Source organism: Nannospalax galili, unplaced genomic scaffold, assembly GCF_000622305.1.
Source record: "Nannospalax galili isolate Female #2095 unplaced genomic scaffold, S.galili_v1.0 scaffold399, whole genome shotgun sequence".
NCBI classification, from domain to species: domain Eukaryota; kingdom Metazoa; phylum Chordata; class Mammalia; order Rodentia; family Spalacidae; genus Nannospalax; species Nannospalax galili.
This window is the reverse complement of record NW_008345053.1, coordinates 1,368,243-1,394,889: the sequence shown is the minus strand read 5'-3', so window position 1 is coordinate 1,394,889 and position 26,647 is coordinate 1,368,243.

Sequence of the window (26,647 nt, the reverse complement as noted above, 5' to 3'; positions counted from 1 at the left end):
ACAGAGACGGGCAGATTCCAAGGGCTTCCTTCTCAGGCAGTCTAGAACAATTACTGAGCTTTAGGTTTAATGATCTTATCAAAAAATAAAGTGGAGAGTGTTTGAGAAAGACAGCTGGCATTGAACTTGGGCCTCCATATGCATATGAACACATGCATGTGCCCCATAAACACATGTAGATACACTTCTCCCACATATTAAAGTCAAATAAGGAGCAGAGTAGCACCATCATGCAGTGGAAAGGGGTAAATATAAGATCCTTGCATTTGAAATGTTTCAGGTACACAGCATCACAGTATTTATTTTAGTATAGCCAGTGGGAAGATGATACTCAATGGTCAGAAAAACAGAATGTGAGACAACAAAAATACAATCGACTTGCAAACTGTCCTTGATTAAAGAATAAGTGCGCGGGGATTATGACAAAGAATAGGGCCAGGCCTGCCAGTGCAGGCCTGACATCCAGCTACTTTGGAAGCAAAGGCAGAGAGGTCTCAAGTTCAAGGCCAGCCTGGGTTATAGAATGAATTTAAGGCCAGGCTGGATAGCTTAGTAAGATCCTATCTCAAAATGTACAAGAACAGCAAAAGGTGAAAAGTAGGCTGAGGGTTTAGGTCTGGAGTAGAGAGCTTGCCTAGTTTGTACAACTTGCTGAGTTCAATCCCAGCACTTAGACAAAACCAGAAAACGTTAAACGTGGCAGGTAGGAAACAATAAGAAGCTAACTTAAAACCCAGTTGTGCTGTTAATCATATTAAATATAAATGACTATGGGAAGGAGAACTAGAGAAGCCACAAGCTGAGGGTCCTGCTTACTCCATAGAGCGCTTTCCCAGCATGCACCGAGGCCAGTGTTTCATTGCCAGCACTGTATAACCTGGGCATGGTGTTGGACATGCATAATCCCAGAACTCAGGAGGTAAAAGAGACTGAACAGAGGTTCTTGGCTACCTATCATGTAACGCTAGCCTGGGCTACATGAGACCTGGAAAGGAAGGAAGGGAGGGAGGGAGGGAGGGAGGGAGGAAGGAAGGAAGGAAGGAAGGAAGGAAGGAAAGAAGAAAGGAAGGAAAGAAGGAAGGAAGGGAGGAAGGAAGGAAGGGAGCGAGGAAGGAAGGGAAGAAGAGATACAGATCAAGGGTGAGATGGGGACATCAAGAAAGTGATCTTGCTATTTATCATTTGAAGGGAGTATTTTTAATGTAGGCATATATATTATGAATAAATGGATGTGAAAGTTCTACCACCCATATACTGTATATCCTAAGATATTGATTCTCCTCACATTGGCCTGTAATTACTCTGCATTCCCATCAAGCCCTAGCTATGTGGGTTGATCGCTTGGGGTGACTCTACCTTTCTGTGAGTTCTGGTTACTATGGTGAATACAGTGCTGTGCTGTGTAATAAAGTTCTAGCAACATATCAAATAGAAAACAGTGATAGCACATGATGGTAGAGCCAAGGGATGCTGTTGACCTCTGCTGTATGTAAGGACACTCACTCATCTTTGCATCATGTCAAAATACCCAACAACACATTCTGTTGTTAAGTAACATGTGGCTATAGTTCTGTAAAATTCATCAGACTGCACACTTAAAATCTGTACACATCATTGTGTATATATAATATTTCAAATGAAAAGACACGTTGAGTATCTGTGGGACACAAAATAGTAGTTCCCAGTCTGCGGTGATGTGATGCAACAGTGATGTGGACCAAAACCAGCCTGACTTTTACTGTCCGTTAAAAACAAGTGGAAAGCCAGTGATGATGGTGCACACCTTTAGTCCCAGAACTTGGGAGGCAGAGGCAGGTGAATCTCTGTGAGATCCAGGTCAGCCCAGTTTCTATAGTGAGATCCAGGCCAGCTAGGGCTACAGGGAGACCCTGTATAAAAATAAATAAATAAATAAATAAATAAATAAATAAATAAATAAAAACAAGAGTGGGCCTTGATCTGTTCTGAGGACTTGTTCCTTCAGATTTTCCCTGGAACTGTGTTCTGAAACAAACATCTTGCTCTCCCTCTTTATTAAACAACACATCCAGTGTTATATGGAGAAAGAACCCATTTTATAAGAGAAAGGTTTTCCCTGTCTGACCCCTGCTGACCTAGAGCAGTACACACAAACACAAACAAATGTTAATCCCACCTGTGTTTGCAGCATAAACGTGATAATTTTTTGCTTCCAAGGATCTCTGCTTTCAGTGCCTGATTGTTTCACAACACACACACACACACACACACACACACACACACACACATTGTTCTGAGTCAGGGGCAAGGAAGGGTCATAAGGGATTAAAGCTGAGTGTTTACCTCACATGAGGAGCCCAAGCTCTAGTAAGCTTGTTACATTATAAAAAGCTGAGATAATGTTCCAGAAAAGTCATTCCCACAACAGTTAAGACCAAGAAGTCAAAACCAAGTACGGATGCCAGACTTGTGTACAGTCCATGGCTGGGGAAAACCTAGAGTTAATTGCTAGAAAATGTGTCGAACATTTTTCTCCTTAAGATGGAAAAAGCAGTGACCTTAGTGTGTGAGGAGGTGGTTTCTTTACATTCTGTCTCCACCAGTCATTATCCTCCATTGTCCCGGAAAAGATGAAGCAAGGGTACAGTGGCTCTGATGTGTCTAGTTTCTTTGTGATTTTCCTAATTCACTCATTTTCTTTTCTTCTTAAATATTTATTCATTTATTTCTTCATTTTATGTGTGCATGTGTGTGTGCTCTCTGTGTGTATGTATGGTTGTGTGTGTATGGATGTGTGCCTGTGTGTATGGTTTGTCTGTGTGTATGTGTGTATGGTCTGTGTGTATATGGGTGTGTGTGTGCGTGTGTGTATGGTTTGCATGTATATGGGTGTGTGTGCACGTGTGTGTATGGTGTGTGTATAGGTGTGTGTCTATGTGTGTGGGGGGTGTATGTATGTGTGTGTGTATGGGTGTGTGCATGCATGTGTGTACATGGTGTGTGCATGCTCATGTCATCTGTTTTTCTCTAACACCCTGCATCTTATTTTCTTACAATTTTTATTGAGCTTTTGTAATTTCATACAACCGTTCTTAATCAAATTTAGAGCCCTCCCCCATCCACGTCCCCCCTCCTTCCACCAAACTTCATCTGCTCTGCCGTATGTGCTAAGTCCTATCCAGTCACACAGCTTATTTTTGAGAGAGTGTCTCTTACTGAGCCTGGAGCTCACTGACTGGGTTAGACTGGCTGGCCATGCAAGTCCTTGGGCTCCTCCACCTCCATCCTCCAGTACCACTGGGATTACAGGCCTGTGCAGTACCCTAGAGCTCTTTATGTAGGTGCTCAGGCTCTGAGTTCAAGTCCTCACACATGCACAGTAAGTACTTTATGCACTGCGCAATTTCCCCAACCCCTTTATTCACTCATTTTAAAAAACTCATTTGATTTTGCTAAAAAGCAGGTACTATCTGGGGCTCCAGGAATATTGAAGTGTCAATAAAGAAAGTATGTACTTGTCTTTATAGGGCTTGGGTGATTCCTTTGAACATCTTAAAAACCTCTATCTATCTATCTATCTATCTATCTATCTATCTATCTATCTATCATCTATAATCTATCTATTTATTATTTATTTGTGTGTGCGTGCCATGGTACATTTACAGAGATCAGAGGATAATTTTAATTTGTGGAACTCAGTTTTACCCTTCCACTTTGTGGGTCCCAGGGACCCAATTCAGGTCATCAGACTTGATCACAAGTACCTTTACCCTTTGAGCTCTCTCACTAGCCTGATTCTTTAAAAATTTTGAAGAAAGTATAACTGAGCTCTAGAGAAAGTCCAGGGGCATTAACTTTGGCCAAGGAGGTGGGGGGTGGTTCTCAGCCTTCATAAAGTGTCTATCTGGCCTGAGATGTATCAAGATTTTTTTAAAAAAGAATATTTTATTTATTACTTTTATTTTATGTGTATGCGTGTATTGCCTTGCATGTGGGTAAGTACACCCTTGTGGCACAATGCTGTGAGGACAGAAGAGGCTGTTGGATCCCCTTGGAACTGGAGTTACGGACAGTTGTTAGCTGCCACGTGGGTACTGGAATTTGAACCCGGGTCTTCTCCAAGAACAACCAGTGTTCTTAGCCACTGAGCCATCTCTCCAGCCCCTAAAGCCAATGAAATTTGGGTGCTAGGAACTGAACCTGTGTCCTTTGTTAAGGTAGGAAATGTATTAACCATTAAGCTATCTCTCTGGCTGTATCAAGATTTTTATATCAGGAAATATTTCAGTTCAGAACAATAACAATCACCCCATCTTTTGTGAGGTAAGAGGTTATGCATTTTGTATTTATTTTAACAGATATTTTACCAGGAAATTCATATTACTTCCCTTAAATAGATGGAGAAACTAGGTCCAGGAAATCCAAACACGACTGGCCATTCCATCTTATTTAGATAACACTTCAAATAATGTTGCCAGAAAGAACCTTGTAATGTTGGAAGAAGGCGCGTAGGACCTTGTGCTGGTTAGTGTCAGTTGTCAGTTTGACAGAATCTAGAATCTCTTGGGAGGTGGGCCTCTGGGCATGCCTATGAGGGACTATCTTGATTGTACCCTCCTACTGTGGATGGTATCATTCCTTGGACTACACAAAACCAGCATGGATGAGGAGGTGGGCAAGAATCTGCAGCACTGGACTATATAAAGTGGAGAAAAGGGGCTGGAGAGATGGCTCAGTGGTTAAGAACACTAGTTGTTCTTGTAGAAGACCTGGGTTTGAATCCCAGCACCCACATGGCAGCTAACAACTGTCCGTAACTCCAGTTCCAGGGGATCCGACAGCCTCTTCTGCCCTCCGTGGGTATTGCATAACACAGGTGCACTTACCTACATGCAGGCAATACACACATGTACATAAAAAAAGATAATAAAAAAATTTAAAGTGAAGAAAACGACTGAGCAGTAGCATGCTTCTCTGTATTTTTTTCTGTGTGTATGATGTAGTACTACATACATGTAAGTGCACCTGTGTTGTGCAATGTCCACAGAGGTAAGAAGAGAGCTTTGGATTCTTCTGGAACTGGAGTTACACAAGGTTATTAGCTGTGATGTGGGTGCTGGGAATCGAACCTGGGTCCTCTGAAAGAGCAGCCACTGGTTTTAACCTCTGAGCCATCTCTCTAGCCCCCCACTCTGTTTATTAATCATGGATGCAATGTGACCAGCTGCTTCAAACTCCTATTTCTTTGATTTCTCCACCATGATGGACCGTACCTGGAACTGTGAGTTTAAGTTAGGGCATTTTATCACAGCAACGGGAAAAGAAACTAATGCCTCTACAATTTCTCCAGCTCAAAGAAGCTCTGAATGTGTAACGTATGTATGGGTGGAGTCTGGCTTTGTGAAATGCGTAGCTTACATAATCTAGTGAGGTTTCTTTAGGAGATTCATAATGTTATGAATCCTAAATATGCACAAGACCTTAGAAGGATGTTTATGATCGTGAGAGGCTCTGTAGTGGGAATTTATTCACTTTTTAGACCATTCGTTCCTACCTGTGGATTGTAAACGACTTTTGGAGCAACTCTGATGATACCTTCCTTCAAAGGAGTATGGTCCACAGGAATGATTGCTACTTTTGATCTAGGATTGCCCTAGAGCTCACAGAGAGACTGTCAGCAGAGTTGGACACAAATTAGCATAGGTAGCAGATAAATATAAGGAAACCTAAACCCATAGTACTTGTGACAGCAAGCACAAGCCCTGTGCAAACCCACGCAAGACTAAAACAAGTCACCGGTAGGGAAGTGGAGAATCCGCAGCCTTAATTGAGGATCTATTAGCAATAGATCTGCTGGGAAAGGGAGAGTCAATTTCCTTTCAGAATGTGACACCAGGGCTGGAAAGATGGCTCAGTGGTTAAGAGCACTGGCTGCTAACAACCATCTGTAACTCCAGTTCCAGGGGATCAATGCCTTCTTTTGACCTCATGCATGCAGGCATTGCAGGACATGGGTGCACTTGCACACACTTGGGCAATATACTCACACACATAAAATTTTTAAAAAAATTGAAAAACTGTGACACTTTGTTTCAAGTGATGGACCTACATTCAAGAGCATTTGGGAAACACAATTTAGACTCCTTAAGCTTTTTATAAAGAGAAATAGAGGACATGAAGTTGGGGGTTAGTAAGGTAGAGATGGAGATGACTTGAATATGATCATTGTATGAAATTCTCAAAGAATCAATACAAATATTTTAATAAATTAAGTGCTTGATGGAGCATGAGGAGGGGTCCATGACCAGCTAGTGAAAAAGGTTAATGATCACAAACCCTTTTGCTCTTCCCTTGAAATTAGTTTTACCTCTCTGTTTTGTCTGATGATGCAAAGTTTTGGATGGAATGTGGACCACCTGAACCACTCGTGGTGTGGCTAGGTTCACTGTCAAGTTGGCACATCCAGGATCACTCAGGCAGAGTCTTAATGAGAAATTATCTAGAGCAGATTGATTTGCAGTCATGTCTATGGAGATTTTCTTGATTGATAATCGATGTGGGACTTTCCATCCTGATTATGCATGGCATCATTTCCTGGGCTAGACCCTGGACTGAAAAATGAGAGGCAGCTAACTGAATACTAAGGAAGGAAGGAAGGAAGGAAGGAAGGAAGGAAGGAAGGAAGGGTCAGTTAGTGGTGGTGGTACACACACCTATGATCCCAGCTCTTGGGAAGTAGAGGCAGGAGGATCGGGAGCTCAAGGTCATCCTCAGCTCTCTTTTGAGTTGAAGACAAGACTGAGATTGTCTCAAAAATATAAAACATAGCAAGAAGGAAGAAAGAAAGAAGGAAGGAGGAAGGGAGGAAGGAAGGAGGAGGAAGGAAGGAAGGAAGGAAAGAGGAAGGAAGGAAGGAGGAAGGAAGGAAGGAAGGAAGGAAGGAAGGAAGGAAGGAAGGAGGAAGGAAGGAAGGAAACAAACATGCAGTCTCTTTGCTTTTGCCTGTGAGGTTTTAAGTTCCTGTCACCTGGACTTTCTTCCCTATATTACTTTTTGTCAGGGCAATTGTGACAGCCACAGAAATGAAACCAGGACAAACACGTTTTCTCTTCCTTCCTTAGTGCTCTCCAGGGTTCACCCCGTGGCTGTCTTCCTGTGGCTCTGAGGTCTACACTTGAGCAATTTCATCACCAGCCAAGGCTTCCAGAGCCACGTGCTAATCACAGGTCCTCTTTGCCAAGCAGAGCTTGTCCGGCTCCTCTCCTCCGTTCCCACAGGTTTCTTTTCTGAATGGCTTATGTCTTAGGGAACCACCATCTCCAGGCACAGCAGCAGCCCCCAAGCCTTTGATTCCTCTCTTTCAACCTGTAATAAGTCACGAGTCACTACTGAACTTCTTTCCTTGAAGCTTTTGTAAGATTGCAAAGATTAAAACTCAGAAAGTTGGTGGGAAATATTAAGACTAATATTTTGTTTTATTTGAATCTTTGGTATCACACACCCATCTTGTGGGGGAGAAAATGAGGCCACAGTAAACACGGATGTCTTGTTGAATGTGGCAGACATGAAGAGATGGTGTGAGGTAGATTCCTGCTCAATTTTATATCCTGTTATAAACTGTGCACGGGATATTTCTGCTCATAAACAAAGCCAGCCCAGCTACAGGGATAACCATCCTGAGTAACCAAACAAAACAAAACAAAACAAAACAAAACAAAACAAAAAACCCCAAAGCCATTATTGTCCTTGTTATGAATTAAATTGGTTGTCTCATGTAATTGTTTTATAATGTATAAATTTAATGTTTTAAGCATGTTTCTTAATTACTTTGGATTATCTGTGGTATAATTTTAATCCAAGACTCCATCTTGGTTTCCCAGAAGATCAGGAGCCTATATATTCTAGAACATGCGAAGCCAGAGACACAAACAGGGTTAGCAGTTACCAAATAGGAAATATATAATTTAAAAATGGGGAAATGAGGGCCTGGGAAGGTGGCTTGGTTGGTAGAATACTTGCAATGTGAGCACGAGGGCCCGGTTTGGATTCAAGAACCTGTGTGAAAAAGCCAGGTGTGGGGCTGGGGAGATGACTCTGCAGAGCCTACGGTTCTTGCAGAGGACCCGTGAGTTTCTTTTCCCAGCCCAGGCGGCTCAGAACCACCTGTAACTCTAGCTCCAGGGCACCCAAGGCCCTCTTTTGGCCCCTACAAACACACTTATAAAGAAAAAATAAACCTTTTTTTTTGTAAAAAAAATATATAAGAGCCAGTGTGATGGTACAAACTCCTGGTCCCAGCACTGGGAAGATGGACATGGGGACCTGGGGCTCTGGGACTGGCTGGACAGCCTATGTAGTGAAATGGCCAAGTTTCAGATTCAGTAAGATCTCATTTTAAAAAGTAAAGTGAGAAAAGGAAGTCATGAAATTTTCAGGAAAATGGACAGACTTAGAAAACATAATTTAAAGCAAGGGAACCCAGACTCAGAAAGAAAGAAAAAAAACATGTTGTCCCTCACATGCAGACCCTGGCCTACCTATGCTCTGTGTGTGTGTGTGTGTGTGTGTGTGTGTGAAGAGCTAAGTGTGAGCATAGAATAACACTTAGAAAGGAGCCCAAGAGAGGAATATTAGGTGTTAAGGAAGGACAGAATGCTGGTAGAAATGACACATGATTTGTGAACGAGGATATCACACTAATTGTTCTCAACTCTCATAGCTGTTTTTTTCTTTTCTTATGGTGAATAAATACATAAAAATGTAAGCGATAGTGAAAACTAACCCTAAGCAAAGCACCACTGCTTCAGAGTGGGTGTTCTAACAGTAGAGTTCATTGAGATGCAGAGTTTGGGACTTGGCAAGCACCTGAGTGTCCACCTCAATCCAGGTGTGTGGTGTCCCTACTTGTGAGTTCGTTACAATAAAGTGATTTTTTTACGGTAAAAAATAAGGTGGAAAGCACCTGAGATTGTCCTTTGGCCTCTACAGATGCACATACCTATATGTGCACACACACACACACACACACAGTGAGAGAGAGAGAGAGAGAAAGAGAGAGAGATTTTATGCTCTCATTAAAATACCATAGAATGAATTAAATAGGCATATACTGGCATATGTATTTTACTCTTGGTTATTTGTTGAATTTTGAATTTTTATCATTGAGTTAATTACGTATCATTAAATATATCGACAGGTGTTTGCAGAGCTTTTAAACATGTGGGTTGTGCTAGTCTGACTTATGGACCTTCAAATGACCGTGTGGAACTGCATTTGTTCTTATAAAGATAAATTGCTGTTTCGTATAAAGTTTTCATTTGGTTTCTAATTATGGAGTTTTCTTTCCTTCTCCTCCCTTTCTCCTTTTTCATTCTGGGGTTCTGAACTGCCTTCCTACCTTCTGTTAATGTTTCCATCCTTTCCTTCCTTCCTTCACTCTTTCCCTCCCCCAACTGTTGTTCCAGGATCCGTAAATCAACCTCCATTCCCTTCAACTGCTAGGTAGTATTTGGGCACACACGTGTCTGGTACAGAGCCGTTTCTTTGCCTCGTAGAGTGCATCCTTAGGGACTTATTATGTGGATCTTTTATTCTTAGTCTCTCCTCTGTTCACCTTACTCTAAGCAGCTGCAGTCTCTCCCCTGAACCTCACTGGAAGATCCACCTGGCTGGTCTCTCAGCTCCTGTACTTGAATCTCCCCAATGCACATATAATAATATTTTGAAGACTTTTGACAGTGTCTATTGTGATAGTTAATTCTGAGTATCAACTTGATTGGATGAAGAAACACCTTCAGCATTACAGAAGCAGACAGTTGGGTGTGTCTTGAGGGCATTTCCAGAGACGGTTAACTTAAAGGGAAAGACCTGTCATCCCATTACAGACCATTAGTATAACTTACCTATTATCCCATGGACTGGGCTCCTGGACTGGAAAAAGATGAAAAAAGACAAAGCAAGCTGAACATTGCCCTTTCTCAGGTTCCTGACCTACCAAGATGTGAGCAAGCAGTCCTCCACTGCCACACACAGGAGAGAGCTCACCGCTGTGCCTTTCCTACCATGATGTCTTTGAAGACAGGGTCTCCCTGTAGCCCCAGCTGGCCTGGAACTCACTGTGCAGACCAGACTGGCCTGGATCTTACAGGGATCCTCCTGCTTCTGCCTCCCTAGGGCAGAGACTGAAGGTGTGTGCCATCATGAATTCACTCACTTTGATACACCTAACCTCTTCCATTTTCCCTTCTTTATAAGCCCTCCCTCCTCAGTGCTCATTGTCTGTCTGCTACTAACAAGCTCTTCCCACAGTCTCACTTTATAAGACAATTTTTCAGGAAGGCTTCCTGGACTAGGATGCATTTCCTTACATCCCTGACCCCCAGTACTCTTTCCTTGGGGAAAAAACCTTCATGGTGAGATTCTGATTTCCGGAGCACCGTGAGCCCTACTGTGATGGGTATCACTAGGTAACTAGTAGCCAGGCTGTGTCCTTTATCAAGATGGTCTTGACTATTTTTAATTCTTTACTCTTCCCTAACAAAAATTGGATTTATTTACTTTTATTTTATGCATCCATGTCATGCAATTCCAATAGAGGACAGAAGAGGGCATTGGATCCCCTGGAACTGGAGTCAAGGATGGTTGTTAGATGACATTAGATGACATGTGGGTGCTGGGAACTAAACCTAGGTCCTCTTCAAGAGCAGCCAGTGCTCTTAACTGGCGATCCATCTCTCCAACTCTGTTCCCTAACAATTTCATAAGCATTCAAATCTAGATCAAGTGGAGAATTGACAACTTTACACTTCAGTCTTACAAACCATTAGTATAATTTACCAATTATTACTTTCAATAGTCTTTATTTTCTCAAGATGTTATGGATTCATTTAGACAGAGATCACCATAGTCCAGTCCAGACTCACTGTGTGAAACGATCTCTGCGACCTTGGCAGTTGCTGCATTCTCTTAGCTTGCTGTTTTTCCTAGGTTGAGCCCTGAGTAACGAGCAAGACCTCTGAGGTGGATGAGGGAACTTCTTATTTATTACCCAGGCCTGGCTTTTCCACCAGACAGATTGCTGAGAGGTCTCCTCTGCTCCCCAACTCCCCATCAAAGGGAGATAGATGTCTCAGAGAGAAAAGGTGGTACGTCCCATCTAAACCACCAAAGGTGTGTTTCCCTTCTCTAAGCGTTTGGTCCCTGAATTCAGGTTACATTGAGAGCAGCCCACATATTTAAAACAATTTATTTTATTTTTTGACAGTTTTTTGTGTTGATCAGGATGGCTTCAAACTAGCTTTGTATCCAAGGATGACCTCTTGATATGCCTGCATTCATCTCCCGTGTTCTGTGTTCCTATCACATGACTGTGCTCCCAGGCCAGGATCGCTTTCTAAGACATCTACAATTTTTAGTTGTCAGTAATAGAAAGTAATATAGGTAATAATAATCAATAATAGAGTTCTATTTGAAAGTTATGTATTCAATAAATTCAAAACCCATTCAAATTAAGGGTTATATCTGTATAGGGAGTATAAAAAAGTAGTTGTGACAATACTTGTCTGTGACAGTGGCAATTCCTTGCCTTCCTGAGGCCAAGTTCTTGACTCTTTTTAAAAATTCTTTATTAGTTATTTTTATTTCATGTGTGTAACTATATTGCCTGCATGTATTTCAGTGCACCATGTCATACAATGCCCACAGAGGTCAGAAAAGGGCATTGAATTCCCTTGAACTGGAGTTACAGACACTTTCTAGCCTCCATGTGGGTACTGGGATTTGAACCTGGGTCCTCTGTGAGAGTGAGTCATCCTCCAGCCTCCAGGTTCTTGACTCTTATCTGAACTTAATATTCCTCTTCCTGTATGTGGCAGTTTGAATGAAAGTGTCCTCCATAGGCTCCAAATATTTGGTCATTTTGTCCCCAGATGTTGGCACTGTTTTGGGAGGTTTTAGAAGGTGTGGCCATGCGGGAGGAAGCACGTCCCTGGGGGTGGGCTTAGAGAGTTCTTAAGCCTTGCTGGATCTCCAGTTGCTCTCTTGTTTCCTGTGTCTGTGTGATGATGTGAGAGCTTTGCTTCTGCTGCTCCTGCTCCAGCCACCTCTGCCACCATGCGTCCCTGCCACGACAGACTCTAATTCCCCTGGAACCATAAGCTCAAATAAACTCTTCCTTCTATAAATTGTTTTGGTCAGTGTTTCTATCACAGCAACAGAAAAGTGTCTAATACACTTTGTTGTTTCTAGAATGACATTATTCATACATGTGTAATGCACATCTATAATTCTCTGGAGGCTGAGGCAGATGGATCTGTAGCTCCTGTTCCAGGGGATCCAATACCTCTTCTGATCTCCACAGGCATTGTAAGACATGGGTGACACAGGTGCACTTCAATGCAGGTAGGCAATACACTCCTACACATAAGAATGATCAATAAAAATTAAAAAACAGTCTCTACACTAATTTCAATATCTTAAATGTTCCATCCATTAAAAAAGAGCCTAGAGTCAAGGTAAGCCCACAATCAGCAGAGATGGGTGACCTACCTACTCTTCTACCTCACCACCAAAACTAATTTGTAGTTTTTGCCAAGTTCTCTTGGTCTGCAATAGCTTCTGGAGTTCTTGCTATAATGCCCATTTCTGAAGCAAAACAAAGATACAAATAATAATAATAAAAAGGAATAATAAAGGAAATAGTTTTAAAAAAAGTGAAAAATTCTCTTTTCTAGCTTGGGATGGTCCTTCAAGTCAACGCACACATCAAGAACTGACCTCACACGCCTGACGATTCTGTTTGTGGAGGAGGGTGGTCTTTTCCTCAGAATACAACCGGAGTTTTGTAAATAAGAAAGACAAGAAAATGGATATTGGATTAAAACACACACACACACACACACACACACAACTGGTTTGGGGAGTTAGCTCAGTAGGTGGAGCACTCACAGTGCAGGGATGAGAAAGAGTTCAATGCTCAGAACCATGGGAAAAAGCAAAGTGTGATGAGCATGCCTGTGATCACCATGTGTGAGGGGCTGAGTCGGGAGGGTCCCTGTAGCTCACTGCAAGCCAGCCTAACCAAAGTGTGAACTCCAGATTCAGGGAGATACCCTGTCGCGTAAAATGAGGTGGACAGGGCTGGAGAGATGGCTCAGCGGTTAAGAGCACTCGCTGCTCTTGCAGAGGACATGGGTTGAATTCCCAGCAACCGTGTGGTGGCTAACAATCAGTGTAACTCCAGTTCCAGCAGAATTGGACACCCTCTTGTGACCTCCATGGGCATTGTACAACACAGGCACACTTAACACATGCAGGCAATACACTCATACACATAAAAATAATAAATTAAAAAGTGAGGTGGCGCATGATAGAGGAAGATGCCTAACATCAAACTCTGGTCTCCACAAATGCATGCTCATGCATGCACACACACACACACACACACACATGCACACATGCACACACGCACACGCACTGCAAATGAAGTTGTCTAAATGAGTAAATTGGAATTCAAATTAGTGGACAATGAATGAGCAAAAATGTATTTCAAGACTCTCAAAGATGTGACGATTCCACTGATAACAGCAACCTGGCTTTCAGAACATTATTATCTAGATTTTTGGCCCCCATTTTTGTCTTCTGCGAAGCAGTGGGCCAGCTTTGTGACAAATGTCCTTTCAGTAAGCCTGGATGGCTGCATGTGTTTTGTCTTCTTTCAGTGCATGCCAAAATTATACTTCCTTTAAGCCAAAGATAAAACAAAGTACACAGCACATGAAATCAATTCCTTATCTCTGAACTCCCTGAGCTTAGTTAAGGCACAGTGCTTCAAGATTCGTATGCCTGGCTGGCCTTAGAAATCACCACACACCATTTCTGTAGGCCAACTCACGTTTCCTTTCACTTTAAGTTTTATGTTGTTTCAAAGAGGTTTAAGCATTGGCTTTTCACCTTCCTCTCTTTCTTTCTTCTCTCCATTCCCTCTTCTTTCCACCTTCCCTCCCTCCCTCCCTTGCTCCCTCCCTCCCCGCTCCCGCCTCCCCCTCCCCCCTCGTTGGTTCAATAGTTAAGAGCACTGACTGCTCTTGCAGAGGACCCAGGTTCGAATACCAGCACCCACATGGCGGCTAACAACCATCTGTAACTCCTGCTCCAAGGGATACGACACCTCTTCTGACCTCTGCAGTCACTGTAGGACACAGGTACACTTCCATACATGCAGGCATAACATTCATACTCATTAAATAAATTTTTAAATAAAAAGAAAATGTTCAGAGCCTTAGTTGAATTCAGGAGAACAAAATGTGTAGCCTCCTGAGTCTCCTTCCTGTTCTTATTTCTCAAACCCCTGCTGTCCCATGTTGTGCCACCAAGGCTGCTCCTCTGGTCACTAGCTGGACTTTGAATGTGACTCAGTCAGACAGTGGTGACGGCCACTGGTTCCTTCAGTACAATCTCCATCTCCCTTCCCTGGGCGAAGGGAAGGGCACTGCTCCTATCATCCCTCAAAGACAGATGACTATGCCATATTGTGCCTGAACTTAGGGTCCTCACACAAGAGGGGTCAAGCCTGAAACTGAGCCAGGGACACTTGTGTCCCTTTCTCTGTGAAAGCTTCTCATCCTCTCACGTCCCAGGAACTGAATGCTGTTCCAGAGATAATAGAATCAATCAACCATACCACACCCATCAGGCTTCAAAGCCCTGTTTGTTCCTCCCTCCCTCCCTTCCTTCCTTCCTTTCTTCATTCTAAAATTCTGGAACCAACCAGTCTTCTTTCCCTAGTCCACTGTGCCACAAACTCGTTCTATACTTTTCTTTCCTGCCAGTGATCAGAATGTGTTTGGAGAGATTTCTTCATGTAGTGTGTGTTTTCCTTCCTTTTTAGGACAAGCAGTGAATCAAGTTAATGGAGAAGAAAATTATCTAGACATATTGATTTCTTGACTTGACGCTGTGACCCAATTGGAGTGGATGAACTTTCAGAATTGCTCTACCAAAAAGTTATTTTTGTTTGCGTTTTTCTTCAATGGCTTGTAATGCTAAAGTGGTGAAACTGAAGGAGATGTCAGAACACAGTCAATCACTACGCAAATGTTTGCGGATGGCAGCTCTAGGGGGCCCTACCCCACACACACACTGATGAGCTTCTGCTTGGGAATGGGGAGGGCTGGATGGGGAAACAGAGTGGCTGTGGAGTAAGGAGCACTAGTTCCTCATCTGCACTCACACACATGATTTCAAATACCACAGCTTCCATTCGTAAGCAGTTAAACTGTTTTATTAACTCCTTTAAATCTTTTTTCCTTAATCCTCCCTTAAAACGAGAATGTTTTCTCAAAGAAATGCTTTGCAGAATAAATGATTGTAAAGTTATCACAGATCCTTGGTTACTGCAGAGAGAGGAATAACATGAATTTAAATCTTTCTGGTTAAAAATTTCATTGTGTGGACAAGTAAAGAGGAGAGTAGTTTACATCAAGGTGGGGTATTCTGAAATTACTGAAAATGGTCTCAGTACCCAACAGGTATAGTGCGGTCTGATGAAGCAAGGAGCTTCTGGGAGATGCTGACTCCTACTCCTACTATGAATAGACATAGGTGATTACTTAGCAAGACAGAAGAGAGCATTTGAGGCAGGGAGGATTGTGGGTCTGAGGACATTGCAGTGGTTTGCAGTGTGCTGTGGGTAGCATCCTAATGTCTCCTGCCTCCATTTTGCTTCCAGAGCAGTGTTCACAGCAGAAAGTCAGCACAGATGCTTAATAACAAGATAGCTAATGCCAAGTGTCTGAAAACGTTGTGTGCTGATTGCCACGGGCAGGTTTTACAGTTCATTCTGCAGCTTGTAGAGCAGCACAGAAGCTTCCAGCCTAAGGGTGAATTAGACAGCCATTGTGTGAAGGAGGCATGGAGAGGGGTTGACTTGGTGAAAGCCATTTACTTAGGAAGCTGGTTCAGTAGAGAAAGCAAGACATGGTGAAGAGCTGATGGCAGTAATAACTAAGGTGGTTCCAAGTGGCAGGGACAATTAGATTTAAGGTCACGGTTGTTTGTGCTGTTGATTGACTGGAGGCAGACAGCACATTGCTTCGTGCGTTTAAGTCTCCTCTGCTTGCTGAGCACAACTGCTGTCTCTTGGTGGTAGTACCTGGTAGACGCCGAAGACTTTGATGAGCAAAGGGAACGGGCGTTAGATTCGCTCTGCTGAGTGCAAAGCGGTGGCACATGGCCGTAATCCTAACACTTGGGTGATGGAGGCAAGAGAAGGCAGCCAGGCCAACCAATCAAAACCAGAGTGAAATGGCAAGGTAGGCTGTGTTATCACTTATGATGGAAGACTTTGAAACAGAGCATTTTGAAAATAATGCAGTCTTCATAGAGTCTGGGAAAGAAGTTTGAAGAAAGTGCAGTTGATGTCAGAAACACTCAGATAGCCACCCCCCTCCCCAACAGAGGGTTTACTGGTGTGGCGTCCAGAGCCAGGTAGACAGGAAAGCACAGAAATAATCCAATTAAAAGATGGAAAATGAGTAGGAATTGTATCCTAAGCAGCATCACTGGCCTTAGTTCTATGGAAGAATGTAGTGAGATCTCCATCCTCAGCGTGGGGAGCCGTGATGAATAAGGAAAACCTATTCAGCAAACTCAAGGACTGGAATTCAGATCCTCAGGAACCATGTAAAAGCTTGGCAGGCACATGGTGGCTGCCTGTAACCCGGCACTCAGGAGGCTGAGACAGGGGTCCATGGGACTGGCTAGCTCAGCCAGCCAAAGTGATGAGCTCTGGACTCAGTGAGAGATCTGGCCTCAATAAATAAAGTGCACAGCAATATAGGAAGACATCCAACATCAACTTTGGGCCTCCAAATGCATACAAGTGTGCGCGCATACACACACACCCACACACACACACACACACACACACATATGCACTGACACATACATACCACATAAACACACATATACATGCAAAAAACAATCATCATCCTCAGTTTGTACATGATTAGCTGTGTGAGTGAACAGATGTTGTAATGCAGCATTATTTCTGCTTCCTTTCTATTAAATTACTGCATTCTGGTGTCTTTATCACCAAAACTGTGCATTCTTTTAAATGATATTTTATTTGTTATTTTTTAATTTTATATGTATAAGTGTATTGCCTCTATGTACGTAAAGTGCACCCATGTTGTGCAGTACCCAGGGAAGTCAGAAGAGGGTTCTGGATTCCCCTGGAACTGGAGTTACAGATGGTTGTTAGCTGCCCCGTGGGTACTGGGAATCGAACCCGGGTCCTCTGCAAGAGCAGCCAGTGCTCTTAACCGCTGAGCCATCTCTCCAGCCCCCATTGTACATTCTTAACTAGGGTCATTCTTAGTGATAGTAAATAAATGTGTTTTATGTTAAATAAAAGAATGAAGATGGTGAATTCAGTTTTCAAGTTGGAGTGTTCAAATAAATGCAACATTTTTTCCCTTTTTTCTTTATATATGTATGTATGGGCAGGCACAGTGCATGCATACACTTATGTGTGTAGCGACCTGTAGACAAGCTTGGGTATTGTTCCTCTTCAAGCACTGTCCATTTTGGTTTTGGAGGCAGACTCTCTGACTGGGAGCTAGGGCTCACTGGTTTTACTAGGCTGGCTAGCCAGTAAGTCACAGGGACTCACTGATCTCTGCCTTCCAGCACTGGGATGACGTGTGCATGCTACCATGCCTGTCTGCCTTTTCTTGTGGATTTTGGGGATTGAAGTTGGGTCCTCTTGCTTGCAAGGCAATCACTTTATCAACCAACTGAGCCATCTTCCCAGCCCCATTTTTTCCCCCTTTTGAGACAGGGTCTCATGAAATCTAGGCTGGCCTGGACCTTCTTCTGTAGGTAAGGATGACTTCGAACACCAGATCTTCCTGCCTCCACCTACCAAGTGCTGGGCTTTCAGGAGTGTGCTCTGATACCCTGGCAGCATTTTTATTTATGAAATGGAAATGGAAATGGAGTCATCCATTAAATGTTTGAAATACACCTTGTGCTTGTCAGACAGATGCAGTTCTCAGTGTGTAGGAAACAACCAAATTCATGAGAGTCAAGTTCATTCAGAAAGGTTTTCTCAATCCACAAGAATCATGGAGAATATTCAGGAAAGCTGTTTCAACTGGGGAATTATGTAAGCAGAAGTTTGGGAAATATCCTGGTTCAGAAATCAGAAGAAAAGAAATCCATAAGGAGGAAAGAAAAGAGTTTCCATAGATCTTGGGTGAGAACAGGTAAGCTCAGAGAAGTCACCGAGTAGACAGTGACGAATGAGGGTTGGCATGGCTGTCAGACCCACATCAGAGTTCTGGCTGAAAAGCAACTAACTCCACTGTTTTTTGTCCCTTTGGCGATTCAAATATTAATGATCTTATTGAAGTTGTTTCTCTGATTAGAAACTAAATGAGATGAATTAAGACGTAAGCAGGAAGATAGGTGCACAACACTTTAGTAGATTTATCAAGGAATAATTAACATACAGTAAAGTTTATGGAAGTGCGCAATATGGTAAATTTCAATGAGTGACTAACATATGTCATAGGTTCACATAGGTGTATATGTGTGTACAGTGTGTCCACAGTCACTATCACCACAGCCACCATCGAGACAAGGGACTTGGCTATCTCCTCCAAAGCATCCTCTTGGCCCGGTGCACTGTTGCATGCAGCTTCCCTCTTCTGTATTTTCTCTGCCACATGATGCAACCCCTGGTCCCTTTTCTGGCAACATAGGTGTACTGGATAGCTTTGGTGTCAACTTGACACACCTGGATAGAGGGACCCTCAATGGGGAGTTGCCTCCTTAGGACTGGCCTGTGGGGCATCTTCTTGATTGTCAAGTGATGTGGAAGGCCCAGCCCACTGTGGGCGGTACCACCCCTGGGCCTATGGTCCTATATTGTATAAGAAAGCAGGCTGACAGGGGCCAGGGGAGCAAGCCAGTAAGCAGTGATCCTCCATGGCCTGTGCTCCAGCTCCTGCCTCCAGGTTCCTGCCTGAGTTACTACCTTGGGCTCCCTGATGAACTGTGACCTGGATATGTAAGCTGAATAAACCCTTTCCTCCCCAAGTTGGTATTGGTCAGAGCGTTTTGTTACAGCAGTTGAAAGCAAACTAGAACAATAGGTTAGTCTGCAGTTTTAGAGGTTTACATGAAGGGAATTACATAGTAACTTCTGATCAATATAGCATTTAAAAATGCATACATTCCCTAGAATTCATCTATGACTTTAAAAAAAATAATGCAATCTAGCAAGATGGCTCAGCAGGTAAAGGCACTTGCTGCCAATCCTGATACCCAAGATGTCCACAGGGTAGGAGTGATCCATCATCTGTAAATTGCCTCTTGCCTCCACATGTACACACATACACACACACACACACACACTAACTACATGAATGCGATAAAAAATTAAAAGCTGTACCAAGTAGTAGTTTATCTGTTTAACTGTGACATTAGTTACTTTTCTCATTGCTGTGACAGAACATCCAATAAAATGAGACTAAGGAAGGGTTTATCTTGGCTCATGGTTTGAGGTACAGTCCATAGTGGTAGAGAAGGCCTGCTGGGAAAGAGGCTGTAGCTATGGAAGCAGGAGTGTGAAACGGCTGGTACCATGAGGCCCACGGTCAGGAGGCAGAGCACAAAGCTGGCATTGTCCTCTTTATCTAGAGCCCTGGACCATGGGATGCTGCAGCTCACATTCAGGGTGGGTCTTTCCTCTTCATTCCAACCTCTCTGGTAATACCCACACAGATGCTCAGCGGTGTGTCTCCTAGGTGACCACAAGTCCATTCCAGTCAATACCTCTCAATGGATAATTTGATTTGAAGTACTTCACATAGTTTATATAAACATTTGGTGCATAGCTCACAGATGTGCACTTTCGTTTCTCTGGCCTACAACCCCAGGTGTGGAATGACTTAATCATACAAATAGTGACTGTAACTTTTATTTTTTGGTCTTTTTCTGAAACAGGGCCTCCCTGTAGCCCCAGCTGGCCTGGAACTCGCTATGTAGACCAGGCTGGCCTTGAAGTCACAGAGATCTGCCTGCCTCTGCCTCCCGAGTGCTGGGACTACAGGTGTGTGCCACCATGCCCAGCGTGACTGTAGACTGTAACTTTTAATGGACTGACTGACAAGCTACATCACTTTCACTGTCAGTACTAGTTCATAAGTAGCAGTTCACATTCTTCCACGTTATCAACACTTACCATGGTGAATACATTTAAAGTTTAACTAATCTAAAGATTATATTTTATTTTAATGTGTGTATGTGTGTCTGTATTTGTGTATATGTGTACATGTGGATGCCTGTTTCTGGAGGAAGCCAGAAGAGGGCACTGGATTCCCTGGAGCTGGACTTACAGGTGGTTGTGAGCCTCTTGATGTGTGTGCTGGGAAAAGAGCTCTGGTCCTCTGAAAGAGCAGTGGGTGCTCTTAATTGCTCAGCCCTCTCGGGCCTGACTTTAGCTACTCTAACTTAATGATGGTATAATTTGCATTTCTATAATGGCTTGAGGTTGGCTGTATCTTGACATATTCTGCTTCCAGCCAGGTGTCGTTGATGGTGTGTTGGTGCCATTCTTTGTTCTCCCTTTCCTCTGTTTTAGTTTCTGAGTAGATGTACATACTACTTCATATTTTATATTTAGAGACTTATATCAGAATTTCACTCTAATATATCTCCAGAGTGCAGAATGCAGGATTTAGGGATAGAAAGTCATTTCATGAAAGGAATCCAGGATGCGGTTGAGTGACAGGAGCTGGCATAACTGTCTTCCAGTACAGGAAGCACCAAGGCAAAGATAAGCACATATGTGGGTGCACCAAAGGCCAAACCTAACTCCTGTGCAGGGGCACAGTGCCTTACATTGTTCTTCCATGCTAAGAAAGGTCTTTTGCCTCCTCCTCAGATCCTCTCAGCAAGCTGTAGCAGATTGAAGGAGTGTGTGCAAAGGGACCAGGGTTATGTCATGCCCAAGGCATGGTGCTCCCCCGAGAGTCCTAACATGGGGTATCTACATCCAGATGAGGAAATTAAAGTTAAATTTTAGAGAGCCAGTCATGCAAGCGGGTGCAATAATGAGACTTGTAAAAGTGAAAACTTAAATGAAGACTGGGGAAAAACATCTCAATCAGTAGTGTTTGTCTTGCTAGCCTGAGGACCTGAGTTCAATCCCAAGAACCCATATTAAAGTCAGATGTGGTGGCATGTGCCGATAATCTCAGCATTAGGGAGGTGAAGACTGATGGATCTCTGGGGCTCACTGATCAGACAGCTTATCTGAATTGTTGAGTCCCAGTGGGGGAGCCTGTCTCGTAAAACAAGGTCTAGGTGTCTTGCTTCTGGAGAGCAGCACCTGAGGTTGGCCCTCAGGTCGCCACATACATGGGAACGTATGTGCATGCGCTCCTCCTCCACATGTACCTACACACAATGAGCAAGCACACACACAAACCTTAAATGGAAGCCTTACTATCTGTGTAACCCTGTTAATATTTATTCTAGGCCCATAAGCATGTCCAAACCACAGGCTGCATGCAGCCAAATCCACCTTTGAATGGAGCCCAACACAAAATCACAAGCTTACTCAAAACATTATGAGATTTTTTCCCTGTGGCTGGATTGTACAGTTCTCAAGCTAAGTGTCAATCTTGTTGGCAAATCTTGTTGCAATGACAAAAGGCTGGACCTTCCTCCTAAGGGTCCTACAGATTCCTATTTTTCCTCAATGCTTTTAAAGTAAATAGCATGTTTCTTTTAGATTCAACACTCTGTAGGACTGATGTTATACCAAGACTGCTACACACACGCATACAACTCGAATGTGGGGCTGGGTGGTTCAAGAACATTCACAATGGTCAAGCAGGGCTCCTAGCAGGCAGGGGACAAATACTCACTGATCGTTTTAGTAATGCGTGTACAAGGGGTCCTAAAGAATAAGGCTCTTAATGAAAGTCAGTAAGGGAGTTGAGAGGAACTTGAAAATAATAAAGGGAAATGTTTACACAGTGTTCTCAGGCCTCAGCTCAGTTTTAGCACCATAAGATCTGGGGGCAGTTATTCAAAGCCACCCTTAGCTTCCAGGGCGTGGGAGCTGAGAGGCTGGATCACAGTATAAGATGTTCTGTTCTGGATGGTAGAAGCTTAAGACCTGGAAGCTATCAGGGAGACTGAGGGGAGGGGAACTAGATGTTCAGGTCAGCATGGGCCTGGGAAGATGAGAGGAAATGGCATTGCAGATGGTGAGCGTTCTATGAGCCACTGGCACTGGGATGTTCAGCTTATCCACTAAACTTCAACTTGGCCTTTTTCAGGCATTACCCAGAAGACACACCCTTCTCATTAACACTTTGACTACCCTTATTCCAATTACTGGTGGGCCAATATTGGCCAATGTCACCAATTACTGTCCAGGTATCACATGGCAGACTTGTGTGATACACTAATGATTCAAAGATGGCCCAGGCAGTGTGTCCTGGAATATGTGCCACTGTCAGCATTATAAGTTTACCTGAAAACCCTCACGGCCTTTCCTAGCTTCAGTATAGTCTTCCCACTTCAGTATTTCCTAGTCAGACAACCTTACATTCTTTAACATGCATTTTGATCACCATCCCCATACCTCCTGTTACTCAATACTTGTCAATGCTATTTCTTTGGAGGACTTTTTTTTTTGCCACTTTATATCTTCTGAACTTTTCTAAAACAAGACATCTGCTTAGACAATGGATAAAGGCAATCAGTTCTGGTACCCTGTCCAATCACAACCGCTTTCCATACTGCCCCGTGCTTCCCTCTGAGCTCCTCAGAAGGCAAGCTTCTGGCCCTTGCTGGTGCACTATTACCCCTCCTCTTTGGGAGTTCCCTTAACTTTCCCCGATGTTATTACAGCCCTGGGAGCTGAAAGTATGTTTAATTGCTCCATTAACCTACATCTTTTGTGTCTGTGAGAAACAGGGCTTCTAGCCAGACATCCTTAACCACTCCAGTCATTTATTAATGGACCCATAAAACGCATGTTCCTCCAAAGTACCTTCATGCTGCTATAGAAATCATAGCAGACATTTATATATGGTTCTCATTCTAGGAAACTCAAAGCATTTGGCAAGTTGTATTTTTTGACACCAAACTTACTGAATTTGTGAATAGCAGAACAAGAATTAATTACACCGCAGAAGATAATTTCTGAAACGCAAAGCTCAAAGAGCAGCTAACAGGAAACGAGGAAGAAGAGTCCTTCTAACGTTATGTCCTAACCATACGAATGTCAAGCAGGAGCAGCAGTGTAAGAAGTGCTCTGAAGAGGGCAGAGGTGGGTTTGGGAAAGGAAATACAAGAAAAATAAAAGGTGAATGTTGGAAGCGAAAGAAAGTCAAAGAAATAGAACAAGAGCTCTCTTTGCCATGTGCCCTGCTTACTGTGAACTCTACCCTGCATATTGAGGCAGCTCCCAGCCAGGAGCAAAGCACAGTTCCTGACTTTGGCTATGCAGATTAGAGTGTGTGCTGGTCAGTTTTGTCTGCTTGATACACACTAAGAGGGAACCTCAGGGGAGGAATTTCTTCCATCCACCTCGCCTGTGGCCCTCTCTCTGAGGCATTTTCTTAATTGCTGACTGATGTGGGAACACCCAGCCCACTGTGGACAGCTCTTGCCTCCAGCCTACCTGGCTTCAGTTCTTGCCTTAGTTTCCTTTGACGTCGACTGTAAAGTGTAAGACAGAATAAACCCTTCCTCAAGGGGATTTTGGTCAGTGTTTTATCGCAACAGAAACTAACTAGGACAAGAGTTCTAGACACTGAGTCACCAAGTCTAAAGGCTCCAGGACCATGCTCTTGGTTCCTGGTTCACTTGATAATGATTTTGATCACTGTAATTCTCCAGAAACAGTAACTGGATTTGTAATGACTAGAGCAACCCCATTTTGTACAAAGTAGCCACCTTAGACTTTAAAAATCAGAGAAGCAGACAGCTCAAGGTCTGAACTGAGTTCCAGTAAATCACTCACCCCAGACGTTTGTTTTTCTTTTAGAAAGAAATAGTTGACCACAGAAAGGAATATGGCTACTCAGACACTGAAGCTGGGCTTCTTGCCCATCCAGGGATAATAACCTAAACAATATCCTGTGTTTCTTGGTAATATGCTGAAATAACTATAATCAGAAAGCTCCTTACTGTCAAGGTCTCTATACATCTGTTAAGACAATGACTAACAACTGCTTGTTTTGGCTTCTGTAAACTTGCTTATTGCTGCATTTAAGGGTCAATGTGACCCTCTGTCCTTGCGACTGCTTGTGGTTTCTGCTTTTAAAAAAAGATTCCCATCCCCTCCCAGCTTCACTGAAGCTCCTTATCTGGCCTCTGGAGACTGTCAGTTAGATGCAGCAATAAAATTTAGCTAATTAAAATCTTAGTTGGGTCTGGTGGTCTCAAACTCCATAAGAGATTCACATTTGAATCAGACATAGATTGTAGAGTTGAACAAAGAAATAGGCTTCATAATTAAAGAGGGTGGTCTACCTCTTTGGTTGAGCACATGATATAGGAATAGGTTAGTGGAATCATAAGAAGACATTTCTATTTCACCTGCAAATAAGAGATTTGCAAAAATAAAACTTGAAATTCAAATTGTACTGTTCTGTTTTAAACGTTAACACAATAAACTAATTAGTATGTAAATTCATAGGGTTTGCTGAAATTAGTATGTTAAATTTTATCACTGAGTGAAAGATTTATATGAATTTTCAAATATGTGTGTATGTGTCTGTGTTCGGGTTTGTGCGTGGGGGTTTAGGTGCTCACACAGGCCAGAAGAGGGCGTCAGATCTGTCGAAACTGGAGTTCCAGGCAGCCATGAGACACTCGTGGGTGCTGGGAACTGAACTCAGATCGTCCGCAAGAGCAGCCTGTGCTCTTAACTGCTGAGCCGTCTCTCCAGCCCTCATATGAATTCTTTGAGCTGAAAAGAAAGCTCAGGAAAACTCTGCCTGTACTTGTACTAGTGAGACACACAGCCATCGGTAGCTGGTCACCCACCCACCCAGATCATCCTCCTGTATTTTAAGAGGAATTTGGTGGATGCACCTGAGCTTTGTCTTATAAGAGAATAAGTTGTAAAGTGTCTATAAAAAGCTCCTGCACCGGGGCTGAATTGCCAAGTCGTTCATAAATCCAGCTCTTAGCATTTGAAAGGTAAATTATATGAAAAATGGGAGAAAGAACTGTTTTATCACAACAAAACAGCATTACTAACTCCATTCACATAATAACCTCTAATAAAACTTGTTTAATCACCTGCTGAGAACAGGAATTTCCTTTCCGCAGTTTCTCCCCTCAGAACAAAGGAACTATTTTACTTTCTCCTTTTAATGCTTCTGTCAGAGACTGTCCTCCCTCTTGCAGAATTGGCAGTCAGTGGCTTGACGGATTTGGAAAGGGCCGCAGAGCAGTGAACCTGTGTTGGAACTCAGCCCGGGACCCTCCCGCTTCTGCAGAAGGGCTGGCCGGCTCTCTTTTGACTCCCAACTTATCCAGTCAGAGAGCAATGCAGACTCAGGAGAACGGCAAGAAAAGGCCACAAAATTCATGAGTGTCCCCTAAAGGGCAGTGGAAGAAAAGAGGGAAAGCCTGGGGCTGACCGGGGTTTACTGGCTTGGCTTTCTTAGTTTATTTCCTGTTAACTTGGTTTTCTTAGTTATAGTCTGTTGGAGGAGAGAGAGGCTGTTGTTTACGTAAATGAAATAAGATACAAAGAGTGAGCTAGCGAAGCTGTAAGAACCATCCAGGGAGGGGGCTAGGGACATGATTCAGTGCTCAAAGCACAAGCACAAGGACCCAAGTTCAGATCCCCAGAACCCTTGTAAAGCAGGACATTAGCATAGCTCATCACTAATCCCAGCACTGACTGGGAGACATGAGGCAGAGGCAGGAGAATCCTGAGAGTCTCTACAACAAACTGGCCTGGGGTACACAGTGATGCAAACAGGAACAACGAGGAAACCTGATCCCCAGGTTGTCTCTGACTTCTACAAGGGCACCCCGTGGCATGTGCACACACAGAAGGAGAGAGAGAGAGAGAGAGAGAGAGAGAGAGAGAGAGAGAATGAATAAGAAAAACAAAAAGAGAACTATTCAGGCAGGAGACAAACACTAGCTGCATTCAGGGTGCTGGTGTGGAGTTGCTCCAGACATGCAGAAGCAACTTCCTAGACAGGCACAGGGAAAGATGGCAAACCATGTCCACAGTGAGAGGCTTGTCTGAAGGAGGCCTGCCTCTTTATCTTTCATGAAATCATAAATCAACATCTCTGGATTACCTCTAACTCACCTTGAGAGGTTGATGCCTTTGGCCTCCAACTCCTTCATCATAAATTAGGAAACTTCGTTTTAGACAGATAAAATGATTTAAATTTTTTTTTATCTTTATCATTTAAAAAAATTTAATAACTACATGATTAGAAGAAGCATTTCATTACAGATTTAACATATTCAGTAACACACTCCAGAGCAAAGATACATCTCTCAAAAGTGGATACAAAATTTTTAGGGTTCACGGTTAAATTAATACAGTTATACAATATTGAACTCAGTATAAACCCAATAAGATATAAAATTTAATAAAGTTTTA